Here is a 13,655-nt window from a genome sequence, read left to right as displayed (position 1 = left end):
AACGAATCACTGCAGTTCTTAAAATAGTAACACGGTTGTTAAGTGAATCTGGTTTCCCCATTGACTTTGCTTGTCACGAAAGGAAATCTCATGACTCCTGTTACTATGTTAACAACTGCAGTGATTCACTTAACTGAGACATGAAAAGTCGTAAAAATGGGGCAAAACTCACTTAACAAGGGTCTCACTTAGAAAATCTTGGGCTCAACGGTGGTTGTAAGTCAAGGACCACCGGCAGTGTACTCCTGAGGTTAATTCTGTTGTGGTCCTTGTTTGACCCTTAGAACATATATCCCTGTTGTGCTCTTCCTTTTCAAAGAATGTATAGTCACTCAGAGTGCAGAGAAGGGAAACAAAATATTTAGCTAACGGAAAGAAAACGTAAGATGAGAAAAGGAAAAGAAAGAAGCTGCATTTACATTAACACCACTCACTGTATTTCCTTGTCCTTCTCTATCTTTGCTTCTCTACTGATCCTCCTTGCTTTCATCATGTTTTTATGTGGTTTCACACGTTACCTTAATAAGCATGACTAAGTTCAGGGTTCATATTTAAATAGCTGCACATCTGCTTCTTCAGTATACAACCTACAATTAGGAATCTTATGTCATTTCCCCAGTGTTGGCTATGGTCCCTGAACTTTTTCCTTTTCCAAAGTTGCTTCTGAGCCATATATTTTGTGTGAAACATCATGAAGGGGTTGATGAGCTTAAAGAGTTTTCAGTCCCCTGTTCTAGATGGGAGTCCTTATTATAATATTACTGATCCTGCCATCTGTGTCGGTGTTACAGTTGGTGTTGGGAATGCTGTTCCTTTTGTTTGGTCACCCTAAAGGAGGAAGATTTTTATAAGATGTAGCGATTAAACATAGAAGATTAACATCAGAAAAAGACCTCATTGTCCCATCTAGTCTGCCCTTATACTATTTCCTGTATTTTATCTTAGGATGGACATATGTTTATCTTAGACATGTTTAAATTCAGTTACTGTGGATTTAGCAACCACGTCTGCTGGAAGTTTGTTCCAAGCATCTACTACTCTTTCAATAAAATAATATTTTCTCACGTTGCTTCTGATTATTTACCGCCACCAGGCTAAATATGGTTTCCAATGATTGTAAAGTGGTACCATGTTTACTAGAATTTGGTATAGACCAGTGGTTCTCAACCTTTCTAATGCTGTGACCCTTTAATACAGTTTCTCATGTTGTGGTGACCCCCAACCATAAGTCTAGCGCCAATTATCCCAACAGAGCTTTAAGCTGATTGGCAGGAAGGTCAGAGGGACACCCCCACTGTTAATGCCTGATTGGTCGGATTGTAAAAATATGTTCCAAGGCGCCAGAATAGAAGCTTTAGTTCCTAACACCATGGGAAATTTGCCTGTCTTAGGTGACCCCTGTGAAATGGTCGTTCGACCCCCAAAGGGTCCCAACCCCCAGGTTGAGAACTACTGGTATAGACAAAAAAGTCACCAAAATGGGAATATTGGCTTGTGCAGTCCAAGTTCTTTTCCTTGCACTGTTGGGAAACAAGGCACCTGACTGGCTGTAATACTTTGGCCACCCACCATTTAGGGCAGCAGAAGAGCCGATCATTTGAGAAACCTTTTGATGTGATCGCTGGCATAAGCGATGTGACCCCTTTGTGCAGATTTCTCTTGAAATGGTGACCCTCCAGTTTAATTTCTTCCTCTACTTAGTTTTTACGTTCTTCTAATTTCTGTCTTTCTTGGATTGTGACTTTGGAAGGTGAGCTTATTTTATTAACATCTCATCCTACACATCCCATGTGGGCAGTGTTCCCTCTAATTTTTTTTTTGGGGGGGCGGAAAAGTATAGTGTCTGAGCGGCAGTCCCTTTGGGACTGGGCGGCACAGAAATAATAAATAAATAAATAAACAAACAAACAACCCACCCTGTTTTTCCTCAGAGAATTTCAAAATAAAATACTGTACTGTGTGTCTATAACAGTGAGCTCATAATAGGGCAACTATCAATATCAAAATGCCACTTAAATAGTTGAGCTAGTTTCAAACTAGATTTTGATTTTCTTTCTCTCTTCCTTACTCCCATTCTTTTTCTTTCTCTTTTCCTTCCTCTCTTCTTTCTATCTGTTTCTCTCTCTTCCTCTCTTCCTCTCTCTCTCCTTCCCTCTCACTCTTTCCCTCTCGGCTTCTGGGCAGGTTTGGAAAACTCTGAGTTGATGATGATTTTTAAGTGAGCGATTGCTCACTGCTCAGCTTAGAGGGAACAAGGCATGTGGGACCATGACTTTTTATGTTGAAAAACTCTTTTGTAGAACAGCAGTCAGAATTAGCGATCTAGTAATACAGTGTTCCCTCGATTTTCGCGGGGGATGTGTTCCGAGACCGCCCGCGAAAGTCGAATTTCCGCGAAGTAGAGATGCGGAAGTAAATACACCATTTTTGGCTATGGACAGTATCACAAGCTTTCCCTTAACACTTTAAACCCCTAAGTTACCATTTCCCATTCCCTTAACAATAATTTACTCACCATTATTACTGGTACTCACCATTGAATAAGACAGTTAGTAATCCTGATATTTATAAACATAATTATTTATTAACAATAATTATTTTCTTTGTTATTTATTTGCAAAAATTATTAGTTTGGCGATGATGTATGGCATCATCGGGCGGGAAAAACTGGTATAGAAAAAAACCTGCAAGTATTTTTTAATTAATATTTTTTGAAAAACCGTGGTATAGGCTATTCGCAAAGTTCAAACCCACGAAAATTGAGGGAACACTATATTTATTTTGAATCCAAGATTTTTGTGTGTGTATTGCGAAGAGTATGGCCTGGAGGTTGATTATCAGTTATGGGCTAAAGATCCAGGGCTTTGCTACTTTTATCAACAGAGAACAATACAGGGAGGATGTTTCAAAGTTTAAGGTATATAGACTCTTAACTGAGTTGTTTCTTGCTCCAAAATATGAAAAGGCCAGAAATGTATTCTTTCCTTGGCACTGAAGATGTACCAACTAGAATAGAAATCAGTAGGATGCTATAGCACAGCTGAACCTGGGTTTGAAGGGGGTTGTGAGTGCTAGTCTGTGTTGCCAGTTATTTGTTTGTTTATTTGTTTATTTGTATGCCACCCCTCTCCGTAGACTGTTATGCCAACAGCCATCTCCTAATAGCCAAGAATTACATCTTTTACCAGGGTTTTCACTCAAAGCTTTATTGCAAATAAACACACCAGCTTAGTTTTATAAAATAGCTGGTTTCCAGTGTAAGGTTACAGATATCTGAACAACAGCATGCAGACACCCTTAGGAAGTTGGAAGACGATTTCTCACACCCTAACTCCCTTCTTCACAGGGGGGAGGTTGTGGGGAGTTACAATGCAACAAAGAGTAACAATATTTTAGCTACAAGTGAAGTATCAACAAAGTAAAATCTGATTCTTGGAACGTTTGTAGTTGGCTTCTGTGGATCCCCCCCCACCCCAAAAAACCCCCCTCTCTTCTCAAAGAGGTACTGACACATGCAAATAGGTTTTGAGAGTTGAAAGTGTGGGCTGCTCTGCTGAATAGTTTTTGGATTATGACCTAAAAATACATGGATGCAACCTAATACTACAAATTCTTCTGGCGGCTTCTGATTTAAGTTCTGTGTTGATACGTAGAGCTTCTTTACCTAAGAAACTGAAGGCTTCCTTGTTAAATGTCACATTTTACACGAACTTGGAGGAATATTTATTCAGTAGAAGTTGGAGAAGCCACATTAACAGATTAGATGCTTATAGCTAATTATATTTCACTGACTATTCTCCCTTCTGTTTCAGGGTGTCAAAGGCCATTCAGTTTTCTGCCATCCCATCTGTCACTCGGCCTCTCTCCCTGTGCCCACTCCTTTCTTTGCTTTGTCAGTTAAGCAGCGGAAGAATAATCACTGTCAAATGCAGTCCTAAAAATAAGCTGGTAGGGAGCACACGTACGAATACATACCATGAACTCTCTGAATATCTATAATCAACAAACATGGAAATAATCAGAAAGTGCAATGGTGATGAGTTTAATATTTCAAGCGTATTAGGGGGAAATTAATCCAGAGCTTTTGTTTAATCCAAAGTGCAACCTGTGCTCTGAGATAAAATCATTAGCAGTCTTGTGTCTATGAAAATCTCATCTGTTTTAAAATGTCTTCTGTCTGCACTGCTACTTTAGAACAGTGTTTCCCAACCTTGGCAACGTGAAGATATTTGGACTTCAACTCCCAGAATTCCCCAGCCAGCGAATGCTGGCTGGGGAATTCTGGGAGTTGAAGTCCAAATATCTTCACGTTGCCAAGGTTGGGAAACACTGCTTTAGAACATTGATTTGGAGGGGTGTGATGGCTCTTAACATAACCATTTGCTTGCTCAAGTTTAGGCATTAATCTTTGAGTAAATAGTTGTATTCTACCACCATCACCCCTTCCTAGAATCAAAAGAAGTGTATCAGTTTTTAGAAATAAGGATTTTTTTTAAAAAATAAACAGCTCTGTGAAAGTTTTGCTAGTGACACAATATTTGGCGTTAACATCATGTTGTTATTATTGTAAACCGCCCAGAATCCAATTGGAGTTGGACAGCATATAAATTTTTACAAACAAAGAAACAAATAAATATTTACATTTTGCTGCTTTAAATGAAAACTAGGGAGGCATAGTGACTTAACGGTCCATCATTGCTGAAGTCTGAAGCGGCCACAGCACAAACTCAAGCAAGAAGCTGTATTCAAATTTGGATAATGCAAAGCCCAAAGCTCCATTTGAGAACATTTGCTATGGCAAAATAGGAGGTGTTCACGTGGGTACTTGAACGGTAAATTTGTGGATTGCTGGATTGTTTCAAGTTACGAGAGGGTTGTTTTCCCCGCTGGTCCCCTGGTATATGATAGTGGGTTGTGATGAGGCCTTGAATGATATTTCTGCAGCAGCATCTCTGGATAGCATTAAGGGTATCCATGGCAATCATTTAAAACGTCATTTGGGAGCTCTTCTTGTAAACAGGTTGGATCAATTTAGGCTTGATGAAAGTAGTATGTCCCTCCACCTGATTTCTTCCCTTGCCCAACATAGCTTGTAACTTGCAAGCCAAAACATAATTAGTGGTGTCCTAATTTATAAATGCCACTTTTGTTGTATAAATCTCCTCCCTTCACCAACTTCTTTCTTTAATGATGCAGGATAGAGGAGAGATCCCGTGGTGATATATTTTCCATATCCTGCTACATGGTGTGCTATAAAGTTGGAATAACCAAAAGCCACTTTCTTTAATTACCTACAATATTTATTCCAATGGCTTTTAAAAGTTCTGTAATTTTTATATAGATACTTGTTCTGTTGGACTCTCTGGTAGACTTCTCCCAAAAATTCACAGGTACAAATTTCAGACACAGACACGTTTGAAAATTCAAAACAATGTTCTTTATAATGAAAATTCACTTAACCTAAGCCCTCTTTTGGTATAGCAAAGAGCACTCGTCTCCAAACAAACTGGTAATTTGTACAAGTCCCTTATCAGTTCTGTGATACTTAGCTTGCAGCCGTGAGGCATTTCAAAGTCCTTCTTTCACAAAGTGAAGCACACTGTGCTCTGGTTTAGTTTCAAAGCGGGGAAAAATCAGCACACAAAAGGTCAAAGTCAGTAAAGCAGTCACGAAACACAACGATCAGATAATCCTCCACAATGGCCAAACCCACAGGCTGCTATTTATAGCAGCCTCACTAATTACCACAGCCCCACCCAACCACAGGTGGCCTCATTTTCTTTGATAATAATCTCTCAGTTGTTGTTGCCTATGCATCGCTCTCCACATGAGTGGCTGTATCATTAACTCTTGTTCTGAATCCAAGGAGGAGCTAGATAATTGATCTCCTTCTGAGCTGTCTGCCCCACTCTCCTCCTCCCTGTCACTCATGTCTTCTTGGTCAGAGGAGCCTTCATCATCAAATTCCATGGGGGGGGGTGTGCAAAACAGGCCTGCAGCATGTGGATGTCTCCCCCACATCCACAGTCCTTGGGGCAGGAGCTGGGCCAGAGCTAACCACAACAGATGCTATATGTACTTGAGATATATTATTATCCACAGTTCATCTCTCTCTCTCTCTCCCCCTCCCTCCATCTCCCTCCATCCGATAAATTGCAAATTATCGTTGTTTGCAACATTTTTGAAGGATGGAAGAATTGTTATGTTTTAAAAGTCTATATCAGACAAATTTGAAATGTCATAACTTGAGGGAATGTGTTCCTTGACTTAGAAATTACACCGTACTAACCCACAACTTTGCCTTCCTTCCATCTGAAACCTCTTCGGAAGGAGGGGGGGAACCACTCCAAAGTTGGGAATTAGAACTTTTCAGTGAGGGCAGTGAATGCTTTGAAAATGATCAGGTAGAAGTACTTTATAAGCACAGCACATCTTTGCTAGTCATTAAAACATGCGCATCTGAAGAAACGTTGCAATAATAAGCAGTAAGTTCATAGAAGTTAATGCAACCCTTGGAGCCTGAAAAGAGATAGGCTGTTTTAATGAATAACAGAGAGAGAGAGAAACTGTTTGTTCTTGTATGAAGTCTGGAGAATTTCTTTCAAAGAACTTCTCAAGGGTGTAGAACCTTATCAAAATGTGGATAATATCCTGGACACCTTCTCTGCGACATTTCCACTATTGCTTGACTTCTCATTTGGTAACAAGTCTGGATGAGTGATAGTAAATTTAAAATGATTCCAGGGAAAATTGTTACTGGGGTTACCAGTCCTAGAAAACAGAGCTGCTGGTTTATATTCCCAAAAAGGAGCATTCCCCAAAAAGTATGTGTGAAGTGGTTCTCAATATGGATCTCCTTTTGGTTAGGCAACAGCCAATATAACAACAGAGCCTTATTTATATATTTATCTATTTAGAAGAGTAAAGGGAACTTAAAATGCTGCTACATTAGCTTATAATCTCCCTTCTAGGCTACTACATGGACCCTGTCCGGAATTAATTGCTTTGTGGGGACAAGGTGGCTTGTTACATTTTGCAAACAAGGGAGTTTCAAGATGCTCCTGTTTTCCACCTGATCACAGCTGTGGTCTTAAATCTTTGACTTCTATGCCGCCCAATCCCATGGGACACAGGGTGACTTACAATAATATAAAATACAATACAGTGATAAAAAGTCAAATATTTTTAATGCTCAGCAACAACAACAACAACAACAACAGAGTTGGAAGGAACCTTGGAAGTCTTGGAGGTCTTCAAGTCCAACGGAGGAGGAGGAGGAGGAGAGGAAGAAGGAGGAGGAGGAGGAGGAGGAGGTGGAGGAGGAAAAGAAGAAGCAGCTAGTTTACCTGTCATCCATTGGAAATGTCAGATTTACGAATTTTCTTCAATATCTTTGAAATTTCTTAATATCACAAATTAATAATCATTGAAGCAGTGTTTTGTTGAAGTCAATCAAATACCACACCCATTTCCACCCTATTATGATCTGATTGGAAGTTGATCATTAGCTGACCTTGTTAGTAAACCAAAAGCAGAAGACTTTGACTAATAAAATCCTTTAAGCTGAGTGGAAGCAACAGTGGATCATTCTAGGTTAAGATACTGCACCTGCCCTGATTTAAATGGGAAGATCCATCTCTCTCTTTAAACTCAATGTTCTATTAGGATTTAAATTTACCTGCAAGTATATGATAACATTACTGATAAAGGCAACAAACCAGCTTTTCATTGATGATTGGCCCATTTTTCTCCTCCGGGACTCCTTAAGACAAGTGAGCCAAGAAGAAAGAGAATTAAACAAGACCAAATCTGGAAGTCGGTATTATTCATTGCTAAAATAATCCACCTGACACCGTTTCAATATACTATATTTTGTAACCTTTGGTGCACTGTATTAATAGTTATAATGACACTACTAGTATAGTAATGAAAACAGCATCTTATAGTAATAATTTCAGAATGTAATATTAGGAGGTTGGCTATGGATGGTAAAAATGCATGTATAAAAATCGTTACAAAAGTTTTTCCAAAGTCCTCTCTGTGATCCTTTACAGCAGCCAGAGAGATGGGTTCCTGCGGATGCTGTCAAAGTCCCTAGTGAGAGCTATGTCCTCAAAAGGGGCTAAGTGCAACCCAGCCGTGTGGGGTCACCCACGGACGCGAATCCTAGAAAGAAGAACCTGGACACATTCTCTCTCTGGGTGAAGTGACATGGTGTAGAGCCATGTACCCTTTTTATTTGGGAACATAAGGAAATGGGGGATAATTACATATACTGTACATGTCAAATGATATATCCAACAACACAACTTCAAACGTATCTCTTGAGTTCTTCCTTTCCCATAGATATCAAGAAACATTTCCTGGAAAACTCTCCCCAAGAGCAGATGTTCTCACACCTAATTTCTCTGAAGTCTCCTTATCTCACTAATCTTTTTTAATTACTCTGTCGTCCTGTTGTATGCTTCAGGCAATGTAAATCCCCCCCACCTTTGATCCTATAATGTCCTGAAAACTTCCTTTATTGTGAGATGTTTATTTGAGCCCCTTTTGTTTCCCTGTAGTGATTGCCAGGAATGCAGATTAGGCAGATTAATGCCCTTCCTTGTCCTGGGTTATAGAATCTGGGTGAGTAGAGTATTCTTTATGCTAGAGGTCCAGATTTATAAATCCTATTTCTAACATTTATGCTATACTGCAACAGGTTCCTGCCAGTTCAGACTGGTTCTGTAGAACCATAGTGGGAATTTCCCCCTACTCACCAAACTGGCAGTGATGGCCGGCTGGACACGCCCCTGAATTGGCTGTTTCTATGGCGCCATAGGTGCCGCCATCTTGATTTTTGTTTCTGCGCATGTGCAGAAATTGGATTTTTAGCACTGCACATGTGTGCATACCTACAGGGTGCATCAGGAAGCAAACTGGCAGTGCAGTAAGCCAGAATCAACCCGAGCTGCAAGGATCTAAAGTGGCATAAATCTTTAACGTTTGTCAAATGAAAGATTTCTCAGCACTTGCCTACATCTGGGTATACATGGCTTTAGACATTAAATGACAATGAGAACAACAACAAAAATACTGTGTGATTCAGCTCACAACAATAAATAAACTCAGCCTTGGCTTTTAATTATGATAGGGTTTTTAGTTAGGTTTTTTTTAAATATTAGATTTGTGCCTGTATAATACTGTTTTTATCGTGTTGTGAGCCGCCCCGAGTCTTCGGAGAGGGGCGGCATACAAATCTAATAAATTATTATTATTGTTGTTGTTGTTGTTGTTGCTGCTGCTGCTGCTGCTGTTGTTGTTGTTGTTGTTGTTATTATTATTGTTATTATTATTATTATTATTATTATTATTATTATTATTATTATAGTGGTTAGAATGCAGTTTTGCAGGCAGACTCTGCCCACAGCTTGGGATTCGAGCCTGACAAAGCTCAAGGTAGACTCAGCCTTCCATCCTTCTGAGGTTGGTAAAATGAGGACCCAGATTGTCGGGGGCAATATATTGACATTTGTAAACCACTTAGAGCAGTGGTTCTCAATGTGTGGAATTTTAGCCTTAGAAATGATCCTGGATTTTTGTCTTTTAAAAAATGAACATTTTGCTAGCTCAGAAAGAAAATTTCTGATTCTAGCTGTAGGTACAAGTGGGAGAGAAGTGAAAAAATTCAATCCAAAAAAGGCCCAAGGTAACATGATTCCAGCAGTTCAAGGCATGATGAAGGCTTTCTTTCTTTCTTTCTTTATTTCTTTCTTTCTTTCTTTCTTTCTTTCTTTACTTTCTTTTCTTTTCTTTCTTTCTTTCTCTCTCTATTTCTTCCTTCCTTCCTTCCTTCCCTCCTTTACTTCTTCCCTTCCAATTCCCCCATCCTGCTCCTCCTCACTTACTCTCTGCCTCCTCTTGACACCCTAACTTTCACTGTCAAGGAGATCAAGATGGCGGCTTCATTGGCATCAGAAGAATTTGCAAGCTGAGTCAGGCCAGGGCCTTTCAGGATTGGGATGGCTTGTAGTCAGGGAGGAATGGGGGCAGGAACAGACACTGAAGTTACGGAGTGTTGTGTGCCATTGCTAACATTTGAAGTTTCCTGGACTTCTTCCTTCCTTCCTTCCTTCCTTCCTTCCTTCCTTCCTTCCTTCCTTCCTTCCTTCCTTCCTTCCTTTCTTTCTTCCTTCCTTCCCTTCCTTCCCTTCCTTCCTTTCCTTCCCTTCCTTCCCTTCCTTCCCTTCCTTCCCTTCCCTCCCTCCCTTCCCTTCCTTCCTTCCTTCCTTCCTTCCTTCCTTCCTTCCTTCCTTCCTTCCTTCCTGTATTAATTATCCCTGTTCATTTGTTTCCTGGACTCATTGTCTTATTCCCTTGCCCTGCAGGATTTCTTGCTTTTCAGCCATTGTGCTCACAGCATTGGGCTGGATTATTTGCAGCCAAAAGCTTCTGTGTGTGTGTGTGTGTGTGTGTGTGTGTGTGTGTGTGTGTGATCACTTTGCTCTGGGACTTGCCAGAAATATTTGGGAGCATTTGGGGGAAAGTTGCAGCAATAAAAGGGCGATTTGAACTATCAGCTATTTTCTCTCCTTTATCTCCTTTATCTTTTCTTCCTTTCATATATCTTCTCCTCTATTTTTATATCTTTTCTCCTATCCTTTTCTTTATATATATTACTACTTGTCTATTCTCTTCAATGTGTATTGTGTGTTGGACAAAATAAATAAATAAAAATAAAAACTATGTTGCCTTTGTGCCATGCCCTGGGTCATTATACAAGCCTTTGATCACCAGGGCTGATTTAGCTGATCTGGATGGCTAGGCAGCAGTCTCCCCCCCCCCATCCCTCTCCATTTTCACTCCTCCCAAACCTAGGGAAGAGGTTGACCATGCCAGATAGGGGGGAGCATAGCAGTCTTCTGTCAAGGGTCAAGAGTATCCGATAGCTGTGCCCCCTTCATAGAACTTCCAGACCAACTTATCGCTTGGAAGGCATCTTCACTCTGATAACTGACAGTAACTGGCAGTTTAACTTGCATGGGTGAAGTAATAAAGCCATTAGAATTCCCATACATAAGCCCACTAGAGTGCCTTCCGTCCCCTGTCCTATAGTCTTTCCTATATCTCATATTTCTTCTCTACTATATCCGCTATAACAGGGGTCCCCAACCACCAGGCCGTGGACCAGTACCGGGCCGTGGGGCATGTTGCACCGGTCCGCAGAGTTAGCAGCTGCTGTGGAGCTGGCGAGTGCCAAGCTGTTCCTGTCTCTTTCCCCTCCCGTTCACTCGGGACCGCTGTTTGCCTCGGGCCAAGAAAACTTTTGCTTGCTTGCTTCCTTCCTTTCCTGTCTTTCTTCCCTCGTCGAAAGTGGTCTATTTCCTCCTCGCAAAGCCCTCGCTCTGCCTGCAGCTCAGACGGAAAGACTTTGGCAGTGTGCAGCTCTTTTTTTGCTAGGCTTTCCCGGGGGCCTGGGTGGGAGCGAAGCCAGGGGTGTGCGTGTGGCCATGAAGCCCCCACCACCAGCTCTGGTAATTTTCTTTTGGAAGGATTCCTTGCTTCAAGAAAATTACCGGACCTGGCAGTGGTGAGCGCTCCAAGCAGGCAGCAATTGCAAAGGAAGGCAACTGTGTCCGTGGAGGCACCTCCCCCACCTCTGGGATTATTTGCTGCAAACCCAGCCAGAGCAGGCGGGGGGGGGGGGTTTCCTCCGAAACTGATGGAAGGAACGAAGCAAGCAAGCAAAAGTTTTCTCCCTCAGATGGACCGCCTCGGCTGGAGGCAAACGGCGGTCCCAAGTGAATGGGAGGGGAAAGGAAACCATACCCTCCTAGCCTTCCTCCCTCTGTCACCTCGGCTCCCCTGCAAAATTAAAAGGGGGGAGGAAAGAGAGGCAGTGGAACGATAAGTTACACCCCCATGCTTAATCCCGTCCCCCAACCACACCCCTTTCTGCCCCCACCGGGCCATAGAAAAATTGTCTTGGTGAAACTGGTCCCTGGTGGAAAAAAGGTTGGGGACCACTGCTCTATAACCTTCATTGTGTATTATTGTGTATTGGACAAAATAAATAAATAAATAAATAAATAAATAAATAAATAAATAAATAAATAAATAAATAAAAAAGCTGATGAAAGTTCATTTTTCTCCCTCCCCCTCCCCTTTCAATTCCTCCCTCCCTTTCTCATTCTCCCAGCATACATGCCCATCTTGTCTTCCCCCTCTCCCCTTTTACCTCCCCTCCCTCAATCCCCTAATTGCAGTCCCCTCCCCTCAATTCCCTCCACCACCAGATACTCATCCCTCTTCCCATTCCTTCCTCTCCTCTCCTCTCCCCTCCTCTCCTCTCCCCTCCTTTCCCCTCTTCTCCTCTCCCCTCCCTCCTCTCTCCTCCTCTTCCCTCCCCAGCCATCTCCTTTCTTAACTTAATCTAGTTGCCTACAAAAAGAGAAGTTTCTCAGAATCCAAGTGACCTACTGAAGACCAACTGACCTCTTGGAAAGCATCTTCACTCTGATAACTGACAGTAACTGACTGTTTAGCCCGCAGGGATGAAGTCATAAAGCCATTAGAATTCCCAAGGAGACAAGGGGCCTCTCTTGGCAACCTATCAAAGGTCACCTGTTCAAACTTGTCTACACCCAATGCCGAGCAAATGTCCCTGGCAAATTACCAAACCAATCACTAAAGCTGCACATTTCTATCTCTCTCTTTTTTTTACAGACGTGATAGCTCTTTGAATATATTGAGTATATTGCCATTTTTATACAAATTCCACTATGCCAGTTCACTGAGAAAGACTCATGGAGGCTGATGCTGTATTTTTGCAAGATACCCTCCAAGGACATGGAAGATAGAAATGTGGAATATTTCTACAGGGATAAGAATAAGGAATTAACGACAGTTAAGAAGAGTTTTAAGTTTGTGGGAAAAAGGAATAATCATACTAATACACTTTATTTGTTTATATGTTTATTTGTCAAACATGTACAAGATAGCAGGTACAGTGGTACCTCTACTTAAGACCTTTTCTAGATAAGAACTGGGTGTTCAAGATTTTTTTGCCTCTTCCTAAGAACCATTTTCTACTTAAGAACTCGAGCCCGGAAAAAATTCCCAGGAAATTTGAGAGCAGCACGAAGGCCCGGCCAATTTCCTGTCATTCCCCCTTTAATCCCGGCCATCTCGGGCTTTTCTGGGCTACCAGAGGAGTCTTTCAGTGGCGCTTAAGGAGGCTTTGGCAGTCCAGAGCGAATGGAGCATTTTCCTTTCTCTGGGCATTTGGAGAGGGAATAAACCTCTGCCAGCGCCCAGAGAAAAGAAATGCTCCCTTCGCTCTGGACAGCAACTGTCCTCCTCCTCTTCTTCTTTCTCCTCCTCCCACACAAATTCCGAGCTTTTATTTCTTTCCTAATGGGTTTGCACACATTATTTGCTTTTACATTGATTCCTATGGGAAAAATTGCTTCTACTTATAAACTTTTCTATTTAAGAACCTGGTCACAGAATGAATTAAGTTTTTAAGTAGAGATACCACTGTATATGTATAAGCATAAACATATAAAAAATAAGTACAGATAAATGAAGACAGTAAGACAGGAACGGTAGGCACAATTGTGCACTTATACATGTCCCTTACAAACCTCTTAGAAAAGGGGCGAGTTTGACAG

The sequence above is a fragment of the Erythrolamprus reginae genome, chromosome 1 (genome assembly GCF_031021105.1).
Source record: "Erythrolamprus reginae isolate rEryReg1 chromosome 1, rEryReg1.hap1, whole genome shotgun sequence".
NCBI classification, from domain to species: Eukaryota; Metazoa; Chordata; class Lepidosauria; order Squamata; family Dipsadidae; genus Erythrolamprus; species Erythrolamprus reginae.
Note: the sequence above shows the minus strand (reverse complement) of the source record.